Source organism: Phascolarctos cinereus, unplaced genomic scaffold (genome assembly GCF_003287225.1).
Source record: "Phascolarctos cinereus isolate Bilbo 61053 unplaced genomic scaffold, phaCin_HiC Scaffold_2;HRSCAF=192, whole genome shotgun sequence".
Taxonomy (NCBI): domain Eukaryota; kingdom Metazoa; phylum Chordata; class Mammalia; order Diprotodontia; family Phascolarctidae; genus Phascolarctos; species Phascolarctos cinereus.
The window spans coordinates 258,952,763-258,970,562 of NW_027555625.1; the positions used below are offsets into that span (position 1 = coordinate 258,952,763).

At 38.9% G+C, this 17,800-nt stretch overlaps 1 long non-coding RNA gene across 1 annotated transcript; it reads right to left on the reverse strand.

Annotated features, from left to right (window-relative positions):
- Positions 1–2,196: 2,196 nt before the first annotated feature.
- Positions 2,197–16,643, reverse strand: LOC144455886 (uncharacterized). The gene is made up of 2 exons (XR_013484717.1): positions 16,196–16,643; positions 2,197–5,143 (listed from the first exon to the last, which is right to left on the reverse strand). It is a non-coding gene; the product is annotated as an uncharacterized LOC144455886 (long non-coding RNA).
- Positions 16,644–17,800: the final 1,157 nt, after the last annotated feature.

A 17,800-nucleotide genomic window follows, 5' to 3' on the forward strand; every position in this document is an offset into this window, starting at 1 on the left:
GTGTTACAGATGCAGCTATAGAAGACCCAGAAAAAATATTCTTACACCCAAGTCCTTTGGTTTTGTAAAATGGTTCTACATCAGACACAGATATCATTTTATTAGTGGAAATGACATTTAAAAAGAGATGTGACCATCTGCTTTGCCATGCACCTTAAGGACCATATGACCTTAACATCTGACTTGCAGTTGAAAACTTCCATAAACGTCTTCCACATTAGAATGTGACCTTGAGAGACCGGTTTGCCTTTCTTTTCTATTTGTTTCTCCAGGGCTTAGCACAGTACTTTACACAGCACTTTACATCATAAGCACTTAATAAATACTTCCCTCCTTCCTCTCTCAGTCCCTTTTCCCCTTCCTCCTTTCCTTCCTCCTTTCCTTTCTCTTTCCCACCTTTCTCCTTCCCTCCTTCCTCCCTCCCTCCTTCTTTCCTTCTCTTCCCCACCTCCCTTCAATCTACTGCTTTCCTTCTTTGTTTGCATTTCATAGGTTGCTGGGGAAGTGCAACATTCTAAATTCATCCTTCACCTTTTCCCAGTACTAGGAAAGTCCCTTTCTGGAACACAATTAGAGGGAAAGAGCCACAGCCCTCAATTTCTTGGAAACTCTTATTCTGGGATCTTCAACAGTGGAGTCAAACTCACATAGAAACAAACGGTCCCTGAAGGCTCCATACTGATTTATAAAACCACAAATTAACATTATTTATGTTGTTGTATTTAATCACATTTTAATCTGGTTGAGACCCACTATGGCCTCGGGCAATGAGTTTGACAACTCTAATCTACAGGATTATATATTTTTTAAAGGCATATTTTGTTTTAATTCCACAAGATCTGTCTTCTTACCCCCCTCCCCCACTGAAAATACACACACACACACACACACACACACACACCCCTAACCCGTTACAAACATGCATCAATCAAAATCATGTAAGCGTCAAAACAATGTTCCACATTAGCCATGTCCAAATAAATCTTTTTCTTCTTGATCAGTCTCCTCTCTATCAGGAGGTGTGTAGCATGTTATGTTATTAGTCCTCTGGAATAGTGGTTGGTCATTCTGCTGGTAAGAGTTCAGCACAATTTTATTCCATAACATTTATACACTATAATTTGTTCTTTGCTTCCCTAATTTACAAGTACTCCATTAGATTCCCATCTTTGACATCTCAAAAAGAACTATAAATACTTTAATATACTCTTAGAATTTGTTTGCTTAAGACTAATCTCTCCCTTAATCTACAATTCCCCCTCCCAGCTTCTTCCCTTTCCCTTTCTATTTCCCCTTCTATTTCTTTGTTGAGTGAAAAGTTATTCCTGTACCCAACCATTCATGTGAATGCATTTTTTTGGTTTTGATCAGTTCAGATGAAGTAAGGTTCAAGTGTCAGTCACTCCTCCCCATCCCTTCCTCCTTAGTTGTATAGATGTCTACTCATGTGCATTGATTATGTGAGATCATTTCCCCTAACCTTCCTTTCCTTTCTGGTCCTGAGTATTCCTCATCCTATCTCTGTCCATTCTTAAAATCATCAGGACATAACAGAACCACTTCCAGACCTAATTGGACCTTCCTCTATGACCTTTCAGGATGTTAGGATTCAGAGGGGACATACGTATCCTCATTCTCATATTTGAACGTAAGCAGTTTATACCATTTTAGTCCCTTTGTTCATTCATGTTTATCTTTTTATTTTTCTCTTTACTCCTGTATTTGAATTTCAAAGTTTCTGTGAGGCTATGGTCTTTTCACCAGGAATCCTTGGAAATCCTCTATTTCATTAAAGATCCATTTCCCCCCTTTAGCATTATACTCAATTTTGCTGAGTAAGTCATTCTTGGCTGTAACCCAGTATCATTTGCCTTCTGGTATATTGTATTCAAAGTACTCCTCTCCTTTATAAGGTTAGCTACTAGATTATGTGTGGTTATGATTGTGGCTCCTTAGGATTTGAATTCTTTCTTTTTTGACTGCTTGCAGACTTTTTCTTTGACCCCAAAAATCTGAATTTGGTTATGAAATTACTACGAGTTTCATTTGGATGTTTATTTCAGGATATAACCAGTGTATTTTTTTTTTCTGTTTCTACTTTGTCTTCTGATTCTAAGTGCTCTGGGCAGTTTTCTTTTAAAATTTCTTGCAATAGGATATCTAGGCTCTTTTTGTGGTCATGACTTTCATATAGGCCAATGATTTTTTGTTTTTTTTTTTCTCCTTGATCTCTTTCCTAGGTCAGTCATTTTTGCTTTGAAATATTTTAGATTTTTTCTTTCTTTTTTTTTTTAGTCTTTTGACTTTTATATTTTTTTGTTGCTACATGGAGTCCTTAGAATCTGTTTGGTGTATTCTAATTTTCATGGAGTTTGTTGCTTGAGCAAGGTTTTATACCTCTTGTGCCAAGCCGTTAATTCCTTTTCCAATTCTTTCCTTCATAGCTCTCATTTTTTCCGTTTTTCCCTCAAGTGCTCTCATTCCATTTACAAAAACATTTTAAAACTCTTTTTAAAAAAAGTCTTGCCTCATCTCTTTCAGGAATTCAAGTTAAGGTTGTGTCCAAGCTATGTTTTTCTCTGATGTTTTGTTTGTAGAGGTTTTGGAGTCATCCTCTTCTTTTGAGTTTGTGTCTTGAATTTAAAGGACTACAATAGCTTTTTTTGATGGAGTTCTTTTTTGTTTGCTCATTCTTCTAGCTTCCTTCCTGATGTTAGACCTGAGGTTAGGACTGTGCTCTCCCACACTTCTGGAAGGAAGGTCTGGGAAGGTTCAGTTGCTGCTTTCTTGCAGTATTGAATGTAGTGTTATTCCAAAATCTCAGCGACGGGCTGAGCAAGCTTTCAGGGCTCCTAAAGTGGTCTGATCCAGGGCAAAGTCTGATTGTTGGCCCCCTGGTCTAAGCTCTTCAAGTGTTTTTAAAAATTATTTAATATTTAATTTTCCCCCAATTACACACAAATACAATTTTAAACATTCATTTTTAAAAATTTTAAGTTCCAAATTCTCTCCCTCCCTCTCCTCTCCACTCCCTAAGACAGTAAGCAATTTGATATGGGTTATACATGTGCAATCATGCAAAACATATTTTCATATTAGTCATGTTGTGAAAGAAAACAGACTCCCCCTCCCAAAAAAAAAGTAAAGAAAGTTTAAAAAAAAGTATGCTCTGATCTGCATTCAGACTCCATCAGTTCTTTTTCTGAAGATAAATGGCATTTTTCATCATGAATCTTTTAGAAATGTTTGGATCATTGTATTTCTGAGAATAACTAAGTCATTGACAGTATTACTGTTACTGTGTACAATGTTCTCTTGCTTCTGCTCATTTCACTTTGCATCAGTTCATATAAGTCTTTCCATGGGTTTTTTTTTTTGGCAAGGCAGTGGGGTTAAGTGACCTGCTCAGGGTCACACAGCTAGTAAATGTTATGTGTCTGAGGCTGGATTTGAACTCAGGTCCTCCTGAATCTAGGGCCGGTGCTCTATCCATTGTGCCACCTAGCTGCCCCTCCAGGTTTTTCTGAGAGCATCCTGCACATCATTTCTTGTAGTACGATAGTATTCCATTGCATTCATATACCACAACTTGTTCAGCCCATTCCCCAACTGATGGGCATCCCCTCTATTTCCAATTCTTTGCCACCACTAAAAGAGCTGTTATAATATTTGTGTACATATTGTTCTTTACGCTTTTTGTCTTTTGGGAATAAAGACTTGGTAGTGGTATTGCTGGGTCAAAGTATATGCATGTTTTTTTTTTCTTTTTGGTGAGGCAATTGGGGTTAAGTAACCTGCCCAGGGTCACACAGCTAGTAAGTGTCAAGTGTCTGAGGTCATATTTGAACTCAGTCCTCTTGATTCCAAGACTGAAGCTTTATACACTGTGCTATACCTAGCTGCCCCTATGCATGTTTTTATAGCCCTTTGGGCCTAGTTGCAAATTGTTCTCCAGAATGCTTGAATCAGTTTACAACTCCACAGACAATGCATTAGTATCTCAATTTTCCCACATCCTCTCTTCTGCAAGTTTTTCACCTGCGTTTGAGTTTGAGCAACAGTAGACCACCTGGAAAGCTTAAGGAGCGGCAGAACAGAAGGTTCACTTCTAGTTTTTAGTTTCTGTCATGGTTATTCCTTGGCCGGCTGGGTTGCATGAAAGAAATAAGTCTCTGCTCTGCGCCTGGGGTCTGAGCCACAGCACTGGTGCTGTTGCTGCTGCTGGCTTCTGAATTTCTTACTTTGTTGTTATACTACCTAGAGTGAACCTACCCTGGAATGCCACCCCTATGTGCAGGTCCCCTTCTCAGTCTGCTCTGTGCCTCAGTATTGGATAGTGGGAGACAAAGCTGCCAGTTGGAACCTGTCCCAATCACTGTGCCTTGGTATGGGTCTGGTGCTGCCTTGTAGGGGGTCTGAGACCTCTTACACTGATGCAGTCTCTCCCTGGGTGCTATAGTGCTGCATAAGCAGCAAGCTCCCTGCTTGGCCCATCCTGGGTCTACAGACTTTCCTACCTGTCTATGCTGAGCTTAGCTGATTTCTCTATCAGAATTTCATCTGGTGCGATTTTCAAGATCTGTTTAGAGGAGTTTTTTGGTAGGAAGCTCACCACACTGTTTCTTACCACTCCATAATCTTGACTCCACCCTTTCATCTATGGGTATTATAGAGAGGAGGTGCTAGACCAACTCTCCTCCATCATCACTGTGAATGAAACAAGAAGAAATGAAATGGTCATTCATAGGATCCTAATATTTGGAGCTGGAAGTGTCCTTAGAGATCGCCTAACTTAACTTCCTATTTTGAAGACCAGGGAACTGAGGTTAAGTTACAAGTCAAGTGACTTGCCCATGGTCATACAGGTAGTTCTGCCAACCAGCAGAACTGAATTCAGACATGAAGGGCTTGCTGATGATGAAGATAGAAGAAGGATTGTAAGGTCCAGAATTCCCCTTGCTGGGGAACTCTGCACCTCCTCCATAACCATGGGGTGTTCTTTTGATACCAAAGGAAGAGCTCTAAATTGATTATAGGTAGTAGTTTAATCAATCATTTTGAATACTTACAAACAGGGGCAATCTTCAGTCTGGGGCAGCAGCCAGACAGTTCTGTGGATCTCTGCTCCAGAACCCCGAAATCCCTGTGGTAATTATAGAAAACAAAAGCAGGAGGAACTAGAGAGTGCATCACCACCAATTGATGGATATTTTTAGTTTTCTGCTTAGTAATGAGCTTGGGAGTTAAGCCAATGTTATGCCGAAACATAAGTTTGTGTATTGATCATGTCCCAGTCACAATATTTTTGTTTTAGCTCTCATAGGTATCTTAAGTTTTGACTCAGTGTCTAAGTTATGATTTAGTATCTAAGTTACAATTTGTAAACAGGTCACCATGTTTGGGCTTCCACCTTTCACATAGGTTAAGTTTTTATGGCTTTTCACTTATTATTGTATTTTAGGGCTTTTTCCTAATTGGAACCCCACAAAGACCAAAGAGGGCTGTGGAATCTACTTGGACAGCGACCTTGGGCAAGTCATTTGGCCAATCTGGGGATGGCTTTGAACTTTTCTTACGTCTTTGAAATCTATGCTTTTATAATCTCTATTCTTAAAAGATATGTAATTTTTTTTTAGCTCAAGTACTTTCTCTCCTGGCACATATGGTTGCCCTCCTTGACTTAGTAGATGAACTTCAAGAATCTTTCAGGCTGAAATATTCATCAACTTGTGGCCAGCTTTGTGATAATCCTCTCAAGCCCAGGTGAGCTGCTTCTGTGCTAGACAGAAGCTCTACTAGCTTCATAGACTTCGATAGAACTTATTCTCTTCTGGCACAGCCTTCAAGAACCCAGCAGTCATGGAAAGACTTGCACGAAATAGTGAATACTGAAACGAGCAGAAGCAAGAGAACATTGTATGCAGTAACAGTAATATTATTTTAAGAATGACTTGGCACATCCCCAAAGTCTCATGATTGAAAATGCTATCCACATCCAGAGAAAGAACTATGGAGTCTGAATAAAGATTGAAGCATTCCATTTGCTCTTCTTTCTTTTTTTCTTCTGTTTTGTTTTGTTTCTTCTCTCTTATTGGTTTTAATTCTTCTTTAAAAAAGACTAATGTGAAAATATGTTTAATAGGAATGTATATGTAGAGCCTATGTCAGATTGCACGCCATTTTGGGGAGGGAGATGGGCAAGGAAAGGGACAAAATTTAAAATTTAAAAGCTTATGGAAGTGAATGTTGAAAACTAAAAATAAATTTATCAATTAAAAAAAGAATGACTTTGAGTGAATAAATTACTGACTATTAAAAACACCCAAATTAGTATGTGCATATTATATATAATAATGTAATATATATTAATGTATTAATAGATGTGTATATCTATATATTTGTCTCTAATGGTAGCCATTTCTAGGGAAGGAGGGAAGGGAGGGAAGAAAAAAAGGAAAAAAAAATTTACTTGATAATTTTGTTGTATGTTTGAAAGGAATAGCAAGTTGTGCATAGTAGATTTGCAGTTTCATGTGCAATCATCTTTTTTTATTCTACTATGTTATGGAAATGCTTTGTTTTATTCCATAAATTAAAAACAAAATAAATTTAAAAAAAAGAGAACCCAGCAGTCACTGTACTGCCACAGTGAGATTTTGGAGAGGGGCTTTTGTACAGGGCATCTTTAAGAAGGAAAGATAGTGAATATTCAAATCAATGTTACATCCCTCCTTACCCTCCCATGGCATCCTCTTCCTGCTCCAGTCTTCTCATCTGAGAACCTCATTTTATACTTTGCTGAAAAAATGAAGGCTATTCATTAGGAGTTCCCTCTTCTCTCCTGCTCCTCATCTCAAATCACTCAGATGTCTTCCTCTACTCTCTCTTCTGTCATCCCTCTCTTACATGGAAAGGTGCCAAGATAAACCCTTCTACATGCATCCTTGATCCCATCCTATCTTCTCCAGTACGTTGCCCCCATCTACCATCCTCACTCTTTCACTCTTCTTGTCTACTACTGGTTGCTTCCCTACTGCCTACAAAAATGCCCATGTCTTCATGTTTAAAAAATCCTCACAAGATCAGTCCCATCTTTGCTAGCTATCATTTTATATCTCTTCTCCCCTTCCCTAAACTCCTTGAAAAAGCAGTCTATACTAGGTGCCTCCACTTCCTCTCCTCTCACTCCCTTCTACGCTCTGCAATTTGGCTTCCAATCTCATCTTTTAATTAAACTGCTCCCTCCAAAGTTACCAATGATCTCTTAACTGTCAAATCAGATGATCTTTTTTCAATCTTCATTCCTCTTGATCTCTCTACTGTCTTTGATACTGAGAACCAACCTCTCCCCCTGGATAATCTCTCCTCTCTGGGTTTTCGATGACACGTCTCTCTTTTTCTAGTTTTTAGTTGCATGCCTAATTCATTGACCTGCTCTTTCTCTATTTTATTTTATGTAAGCATTTAGAGATATAAAACTCCCATAAGTTTTGGTATGTTGTCCCACTATTGTCATTCTCTTGAATGAAGTTATTGATTTTTTCTATGATTTGTTGTTTGATCCATTCATTCTTTAGAATTAGATTATTTAGTTTCCAATTAATTTTTAGTCTATCTTTCCATGGCCCTTTATTACATATAATTTTTATTGCATCATGATCTGAAAAGGATGCATTTAATATTTCTGCCTTTATGCATTGGATTGTGAGGTTTTTATGCCCTAGTACATGGTCAGTTTTTGTGTATGTGCCATGTACCCCTGAGAAAAAAAGTATATTCCTTTCTATCCCCATTCAATTTTCTCTGGAGGTCTACCATATCTAACTTTTCTAAAATTCTATTCACCTTCTTGACTTCTTTCTTGTTTATTTTGTGGTAAGAGTTATCTAGTTCAGAGAGGGGGTGGTTGAGGTCCCCCCCTACTATAGTTTTGCTGGATGACACGTCTCCTCTCCTGGTACTCTTCCTCCCCTCCAGCTGCCCCTCCTTCTCCTTGGCTGGATCTTCATCTAGATCATGCCCACTAACCATAACCTACCAACCCTCAAAGATCTATTCTGGGCCTTCTTATCTCTATATACTATCTTACTTGGTGACCACATCAGTTCTCATGGATTCAACTATCAAGCCTTTGCTGATGATTTTTAGATTCATTTATACAGCTCTAACCTCTCTCCTGACCTCCAGCCTCATATCTCTGTCATTTGAATTCCATCTTAAACTGTATGTTCCCTAGGCATCTCAAATTCAATATGTCAAAAATAGAACTCATTATCTTTCCCCCCAAACCCTCCTCTCTTCTCAACTTCCTTATTACTGTGGAGGGCACTGCTGTCCTCCTAGTCTGAGCTCTCAACCTTGGCTTTATCCCCAAATTTTCACTTGCATTCATTCCACACATCCAATTTGTTGCCAAGTCTTCTCACCTCACCTTTACAGATCTCCCACATATGACCTCTTCTCTCTACCCACACAGCTGGCACCCTGGTGCAAGCTGTCATCACCTCCTTACTTATTGCAGTGGTCTAATAGTTTTTCTCAACTCTATTCAACTGCCAAGGTGATCTTCTTCAAGCACAGCTCTGACCATGTCATTCTCTTACTCAATAAACTCGAATGGTTCCCTATCACTTCCAGGATCAAATATAAAATCATCTGTTTGACTTTTAAAGCCCTTTATAATCTATCCCTTCCTGCCTTTCCTGTTATCCCCTTTACATGCTCTGCAGTCTAATGATACTGGCCTTTTTGCTGTTTCTTGCTGGAGATAACTCTTGCTTTACCACTGGCTGTCTCCTGAAGGAGAAATAAAATAAAATAAAATAAAATAGGTAATGAAACAATAAAGCTAATGAATTCATCCACTGTTGTAAAAACTATTTGTTTTCCTTGGATAAATGATACCTATAGCTTTGTAAAAATGGTTACCTCAGTCCTGCTGTCTTAGATCAGATGGACTTTCTTAACAATTATGAAAGTTTTTATTCATCTATTCCTTCCTGCTCCTGAACAAGATTTTCCCCCCATTCTGATAAGAAATACTGCCAGATTCATGGCAAATATTCCCCCAGAAATTTTCCCCCTTCCCTTGACTGATTTCCTCCTTTCTCTATCCATCTTTCTCATGTGAAAGATATTTCTTTCCTTCCTTTCTTCTCTCTCTCTTTCTTCCTTTCTTTTTTGTAAAGCACTTTGCAAATTTTATTTTTTTATAGTGCTATAATTTTTAAAATTTATTAATTTTAACATTCTTAAAATTTTTTTTTGCGTGAAATCAAGCAAAACGTATTTCTACATTTGCCATGTCTCACAAAAAAATCAAGACAATGAAGATAAAAAGCAATATTATTCAATATTGTTTTAGACCATTTAAAATACACAGGCAGTATTTTATGCCATATTTTATATATACATATATACATATATATATGAACATACCTGCCAAAACAGACCTAGGAGCTATATGAACATAAACATAAGACACTTTTTATACAAATAAACTCAGATCTAAATAAGTGAAACATTTATTGTTCATGGGTAGGTAAAGCCAATATAATTTTAAAAATTACAGTTTTACCTAACTAATCTATTTATTCAATGTCATCACAATTAAATTACTAAAAAATCATTTTACTGAGTTAGATAAAATAATAACAAAGTTCATTTGGAAGAAAAAGCATCAAGAACTTCAAAGAGATCAAGGAAAAAAAAAGGTGTGAAGGAAGTAGATTCAGTAGTATCAGATCTTAAACTATATCAGACCTGAAACTATATTATGAGGTGAGAGCATTGTTGAAATGTAAAAAGAAAAATTTTGATAAGTTAAATTAAAAATTTCTTGTATAAATGAAACCTGTGTAGCCAAGAATAGAAGGAATGCAGAAAATTAGGGGGAAATACTTTTATAGACAATCTCTCAGTAGGATGTGATTGGGTTGGAATATTGCTGTGGTATAAGAAATGATGAGCAAGTTAATTTAGAAAAACATGGGAGGACTTGGATTTATGAAGAGAGATGCTATCCACCTTCAGAGAAACAGATGATAAAAGGAAATAAGCAGAGAATGGTTTTACATATATATATATATATATGTATATATATATATGTATGAGTATGTGTGTATATGTGTATATTTATAGATATCTATGTACATATATCCACATTTAATTGTAGCCTTCTTTAGGGTTATGGAGGGGGGAGGTGAAAAATAAAATAAGAAGTACACAGCAGAGAACAAAAGAAAACCAACAAGGAAACAAGGAAAAGCTGGGCAGCTTTGAAAACAATGTGTAGTATTTTTATATGGTTTTCTTGAAATGGAAATTTATTGTTTTATATTGAATCTCTCTTATGGTCTGCTGTGTTCTTGGCAATGTTTTTTTTTCCTTTTCTCATTTTATATTTAAGATAAAAATGAAAAAAAAATTACAAATAAAAAAGAAAAAGGTAAAAAAATTATACATCAATCTGCACTCAGAGTTCATCAGTTCTCTCTCAAGGTGTTTCTCGTTGTGAGTCCTTGGAAATATCTTGGTTCATTATATTGATCAGAATAGCTAAGGTGTTTTTTATCTATCCTAAATTGCCACAGAATGCTACTGATTGGTTGTATACTCTAAGTGGGCCTGAAAAGTTGTAAAAACCAAATCAGAACCCTCAGAAGCCGAGCAGTCTTCTTTAATATGGGGATGGATATTTTCAGTAGTTATGTGATCCCCAATAAGCAGATTTAGCTGGTGGATGAGGAAACAAACACCCCATTCCTAGAATGTTCTCCTTTCTCACCTCTGCCCTGGCTTCCTTGGCTATCTTTCTTCGACTCAGATCGAATTCCACCTTCTATCTCATCCTCCTGCAGCTAATGTCTGCCCCTCTGAGATTGTCTCCCATTCACACTGCACATGGATGTCTGCATGTTCTATCCCCCATTAGAATGTGAACTCCTTAAGGTTCTCCTTAAGGGCGTGAGACCTGGCTCATGCTTTTGCCCTTTTTTTTTTACTCTTCAGCACTCAGCACAGTGCTTGACACATTTTTACTGTTGTCCAGTTGTTTTTCAGTCTTGTGTGACTCTTCATGACCCCACATGGGGTTTTCTTGGCAAAGATACTGGAGTGGTTTGCCATTTCCTTCTCCAGCTCATTTTTACAGATGAAGAAACTGAGGCAAACATGGTTGAGTGATTTGCCCAGGGCCACACAGCTAGTAAGTGTCTGATGCCAGATTTGAACTCAGAAAGAGGAGCCTTCCTGACTCCAGGCTCGGCACTCTGTCAGCTACACCACCTATCTGGCCTTGCTTGACACTGAGTGAATTCTTAATAAATGCTTATTGACTGACAACTGGAAAAGAGGAAAACAATGTTGAATATTGTGTAATTATGATAAAGCTAGCTTCTCACCACTCTAGTAAAGCAAATGCATTTCCTTCCCTTTGGAGAAGGGGACTATAGATGTGAATTATTACATAGATTGTAAGACTCATTCCATCTGCTAACTTACGATGAATTGATTTTTTTCTCTTTCTTTTTCATTTTTCATTACAAGAAAGACAAGGAAGGAATAGATTTGGAAATTAACATGATGTGAAAACAAAAGATAGGAAAGAAAGGAAAAGAGGAAAGGAAAAGGAAAGAAAGGACAGAAAGATATCTATATCTATTTCTATATACAGATAAACCTACCAGTCCTGAAAGAGTTTAAACATCTTTGTGCTTTGAAAATAGGGAAGGAAAGCAAACATTAGGTGATGTAAAATCCTAAGAGTTAGAGCTGGAAGGAATTTGGTGCTTCAGGGCAATCCCCTTTTTTGCCCAAGCTGAGGTGGTGGGAAATTAAATGTGCCCAAGGTTGTATTGAGAGTGAGTGTGCAGAGGAGAAAGCTCAGGTCATTGCCTCCACTTAACACACTGTGCTGACCGTGAAAGTGTTAGAGACAATGAGCTCAACTCTCGTGTACTGAAAGCCAGAGGAGAGTGTGAGTCAATAGAAATAATATTTGCCTCCCGTTTCAGGAGGTGCTCTGCACTTGGGTTCAACCCTCACCCCACAGCATCTTAGCAGAAATCTTTGTGTCAGTTATACAATCTTTTTGCCTAACTCATGCAAACATTTGCTAAAGTTTAGACTCCTTTAAAAAGACATTAAGTAACTGCCTATTGGTCAAGAAAAGGAAGTTGTCTTGCTAATGAGCTTGAAGTAGAGATGGGGTGATTACAATTCACCTGTCTTAGGTGCTAGAGAAGACAGAAGTCTTTTTGTTCTGAGGAGTCGTTTTTGGGCGCTGATTAACTGGTCAACCACCAGTTTGTCTTCTGGATCTGATGGGGAAAAATTTGGTTTGAATCCTGGGAATGTGGCATTTTTATTTTATATGTGGGTAGGAGGCAATGTGACATTGTGGATAGACAATCAGCCTTGGAGTTGGCAAGACTTGAGTTTAGTTCCTGATGTGATTTAACTTCTCAATGCTCCTTGCAATTCTCTAAGACTACACATTTTAAAGAAGTTGCCAACTTGCAATGGGGAGTGGAGTGGGAGAATTTCTTCACAGGTATTTGCCTACAACAATGAAATCATAGATCTGAAAGGAAAAAAAATCTGTGTATCTAGTACATTGCTTTGTATAGAGTAGGTGCTCAATGAATGTTTGCAAAATATTGAGTTGATGCCATTAGAGAAGACCACATGTTGAATGTATGAATGTTTTCGTTTCACAGATCAACAAGTATATTTTGAGTGCCTATTCTACGCAAGGCACTGGAAAGGATCTAAGGCACAGTTTTGAGAAGAGTTTAGAATCTATTTGAGGTAGGGGTGGGGAACTTTGGATTCAATCAAAGGGCTGCACTCAAGGACCTAGAGGGCCATATGTGGCCTTGAGGTTGAAGGTTCTCCACCCCTGATTTGAGGAGATAAGAATGGAAAAGACAGTAATAGGAAAGCATATATATTATGTTTCAAGAAGAGGAACAGAGGTGAGATTTGAGCTGGGTCTTTGAAAGATGGGTATGATTTACACAAATATCCTGGGTGAGGATGGTATAGAAGTAGACCTGGGTACAAGGGTTCATACAGGAGTTAATGGGGTAAATAAACCTAGAAAGTAAGAGTGGAGCTAGACTATGGTCGCTGTTTTTCAAGTCTCTCCCTTCCCCAATCTGCCCTTCACCCAGCTGCCAACACAAAATTCCCAAAGCTTTGGTCTGATCATGTCACTCTGCCCCACAAACTCCACTAACTCACCATTGGTCCTTACAGCTCTTCCTAACCTGGCTGTTGCCCACTTTGCTAGACTTTTATTACATTACTCTACGTCATGAATTCTTTGGTCCAGTCATACTGACTTTCTTGCTGTTTTTCACTTGCAATAGTCCTACCTTCTCTGTGCTTTTGCAGACACTGTCCTCAGTGCCTCATATGTACCTTTTAGAATCTCTAGCTTCTTTCAAAACTCAGCTCCTCCGTGAAGCTTTTCCTCACTCTTTAAGTTGCTGGTGCCTCCATGCTGAAACTACCTTCAAATAGTATTTATTTCGTTCATCTTTTGCATACATTTTGCCTTGTTAATATCCTTGAAAGCAGTGACTTTTATTTTTGTCTTTGTAACCCCAGTGCCTAATATAGTGCTTGACACACAGCAGGTGCATAATAATTGTTGACTAACTGATAAATTGGAGAATATCCAATAGAGAGCCATCATTTCATAAAGGATCAAGAGCTGGCCTCTGAGCCTAGAAAACCTGTAGGTGTCTCTGACACCTACTGACTGCATAAGTCACTTATCTTCTCAGTGCTCAATAATAATAACAACTAATATTTATATAGTGCTTACTATGTGCCAAGAAGCAGTTAAGTGGCATAGTAGAGAGAACGCTGGACTGGGAACCAGGAAGACTCATCTTCCTGACTTCAAATCAGGCCTCAGACACTTACTAGTTCTGTGACCCTGGGCACATCACTTAACTTTGTTTGTCTCAGTTTTCCATCTGTAAAATGAGCTGGGGAAGGAAATGGCAAACCATTTCAATATCTTTGCCAAGGAAACCCTAAATGGGGTCAGGGAGAGTTGGACACGACTGAAAACGGCTGAACAACAACAAAATGTTCCAGTTACTCTGATAAGCACTTTACAAAAATTATCTCATTTGGTTCTTACAATGACTTTGGGAGATTGGTACTATTACTATTCCCATTTTACACATGAGGAAAGTTGAGGCACACAGAGGTGAATTGACTTGCCCAAACATTTAGTGAGTTTCTGAGGCTAGATTTGGCAACTCTTTAAGACTAGGAATTGCAGATAAGGTGCCAACCTGCATTGGTAAGGAAAGTTCCTCACCAGGAGTTCCCTCCTTCAGTGAAATCTCAGGTCCAGTCCTTCTCCTGTGGACAGCAACAACAACAACAACAACTACTACTACTACTACTACTACTACTACTGCTACTACTACCACTACTACCATTTATGTAGCACCTTCTTTGTGCCAGGTACTGTGATTTACAATTATTATATCATTTGATCCTCACAACAACCCTGGGAGCTAGGTGCTGTTATGATCTCCATTTTACAGTTGAGGAAACTTAGGATAGCAGGATTAAGTGTCTTGCCCAAGGCCATGTAACTAGTAAGTATTTGAAGCTGGATTTGAACTCAAGTCTTCCTGACTCCAAGCCCAGTGCTCTATTAATTATACCACCCAGCTGCCAGAGAACCAGTGAAAATATCCAATCACGGGAGCGGCATTATAGACAAATGAATCCCTGAGGGAATCTAGCATGGATTGGAAGGATGGAGAGAGACTGGACTTCATTACAACTGACTATTCTAAAGTGGATAAGAGTTAAAACTAGGGTGAGAGGTGTAGGAATAGAGAAGGAAAATGAATGTAAATGGAGGCAGTAGGATCTTTCCTGTTATGAGATTCCAGATTTTGAGTTGCAATGTACCTCATGCAACCACTTTATTTTTCAATAGGAATCAGTGAATAGATAGGAGGGCCTGAAGTTAGGAAGACATGAGTTCAAATCCAGCCTCAGATATTTACTAGCTATGTGACCCTGGGCAAGTCACCTTACTTATATTTGCCTCAGTTTCCTCAACTGTAAAATGGAGATAATAACAGCACCTACTTCCCAGAGTTGTGAGGATCAAACGTGATAATATTTGTTAAGTGCTAATCATGTAATAGGCATTTAATAAATACTTGTTTCCTCCCTCTCTTTCTTCCTCACTCTTTCTCTCCTTTTTCCCTTCTTCTCTCCTTTCCTCTCTCCCTTCCTTTCTTGACTATTTCCACTGTGCCATACTGACTTTCACTACTTTGTTGCGAGGTGGTTCAGTAGATAGAGCCCTGGCATTGGATTCAGAAGACCTGAGTTCAAATTCTGTTGTACATACTAGCTCTGTAAACCTAAGTACTTCACTTAATTTCTCTCAGCCTAGGTTTTCTCATTTGTAAAATTGGGATAATTAATCTCACTACTTTACTTAGTTGTGATGAATCAAATGGCGTAATATACATAAGGCACTTTGAAACCCTTAAATCCTATATAAAAGTTAGCTACTATTATGAAAGAGGCCTTAGAATCTTTAATAGCCATTTGGGCACTTCATTATTCATGACCGTATTCTGCTAGTTCTGTGTACCCTCAATTATGGCCTGAGGGCAAGTAACTGTCAAATTCTTCTTTTGTATCCTCCCCAGCTTAGCACAATACCATACCCTCACTTCTCAGTCATTTCAATGGAATTGAACTTCAAGGCTTTGTACTATTTTTTATTTTACCCATAATGGTTAAGTACAGCCATGGCCTGAGGGCCTGCAGACTGTCTGAATAGCCTGGCATTATGGGAATCCAACTGCTCTTTCTGGGATCTGGTGGGGTAAGTATGAATTTCTACCATAGACTAAGTCTCATGAGGGGCTGAAGGTTACTGTTTTTAGGTGGGATTAAGTACTGACAGAGCCTGCTACAGCTCTGATGTGGGAAGCCTCTAATGAGAAAAGGAGCAAACTTCCTTTTAACTTCCTGCTGCACCTGGGCCTTGAGAAAAGAGGAAGAGTAAAGACAGTGAGGACCTGGGATTTCCGTCTCCTGTTTTGCAGGTTGGACTGCCATCTACTGCTATGCTGTGTCCTGCCTAATCTTCAGCCTTCAGAGGGAAAAGGAGTAGTGAAATAGGGCCACTCACCTGACCATTTGATCATGTGTCTTCTATTTCATGATGTACTTGTCTTCTGACTGATCTCTAGGCTTCTTTGGGAAGAGGAGTGGTGCCTTCTGCACCATGATGAAAATTCTCATATCTGGTCATATCCTACACATGCCAGTAATCCTGAACCCTGGTAAGTGACCATCCAAAACCCATTCCCCATCCCTTATCACCTAATTCCTTATTCCTACTTCCCTCAACCCTTCCACTTCAAAGTCCCAATCAAACATGCTTTCTACTCCTTCCACTATGCTCTATGGAATGCCTGTTCCACAGGCAACAAACTTCCCTTCATCCTGAACTTTTTCTCTCTCATTCCTTCCATATTCTAGTACTCAGTGGAGGTTGGCTCCCTTTTGATGACACAGACTTCCTGGTCACTCTTTCCACTACTGGCTGTACCTTCTCTTATCCTCTTTGGTGTACTGGTTGGAAATACTCCTTGCTTCATATTGCCACTTTCAGTTTCTCTGCCTACCTCCATCACCCAATAACTTCTCCTCCTTTGAGGTTTATTCAAATTATATAGACTGCCCAATCAAAATCCAGACTACTAAGTCACTCCCTTTCTTTCCTCAATAAGGTTAGTGCCTGATTCACATTTTTTCTCTTTCACTCATGCTAGAGGACTTAATGATTCTTCCGCAAGCACCCTAACCACTCAGTTCCTTAACCTACTCATTTCTATAAACCTATTCCTCCACCTCAGCCACACACAAAGATAGCCCTACCCTTGATCATCTATCACCTATAAATGTGCTATTTCCATGTACCAGAATTCTGAAATCCCCTTGTCTGGCCATACTCTATTGACTTTCCACCTCTTCCTCTTTCTTTTCTTACCAAATCCTATTTTGTCCACCCTGTGACCTCCAATCCCTTGACCCCTTAGCTCTCTCACAGGCCATCTCCCCTTCACTAACCACTTTCTCCTTCCTCCAGCCCCCGTCTTGACCCCTTGGTGAACTAGTTCAACTCTATTGCTCTCTTCTCGAGTCCCTGTCCCCCTTATCATATCACTGATTGTGCCCTGAAAAGTTCAGCCTTAGATGACTCCACTATCTTCTGCCTTCATTTCTACACATGTGCTTCTGAACAAAGGTAGAGAAATCATCCAATGATTCTGAGTCCACTACAAATTTCTATTACACAGCCTTAACTGGGCTCTTACCACTGCTAGGTAATTCTATTACACCTCTCTTACCAGCTCACTGTCCCATTCTCTACAGTGACTCTTCCAAACCTTTTCTTCCCTTATCAAATCTCCCAGGGCTCCCCCCACCCACCCTCAGCTGAGAACCTTGCCTCATATTTTACAAAAAAAATTGAGGCCATTCACCATGAGCTTCCTCTTCTCTGTATCACTCAGATGCATTCTGTCACTGTCCTTTTTCATCTCTGTCTCACACAAAGAGGGGGCTTACACCTTTCCAAGGCCAACCCCTGTACTTGCACAAATAATCCCATTCTATTTGGTCTCCTCCAACATATTGGCCCCCTTTCATTCCCACTCTATCATTTCTCTTGAATCTCTTCTTGTCTACTGGCTTTCCCTACTGTCTACTGTCTCCCCCATTCTCAAAA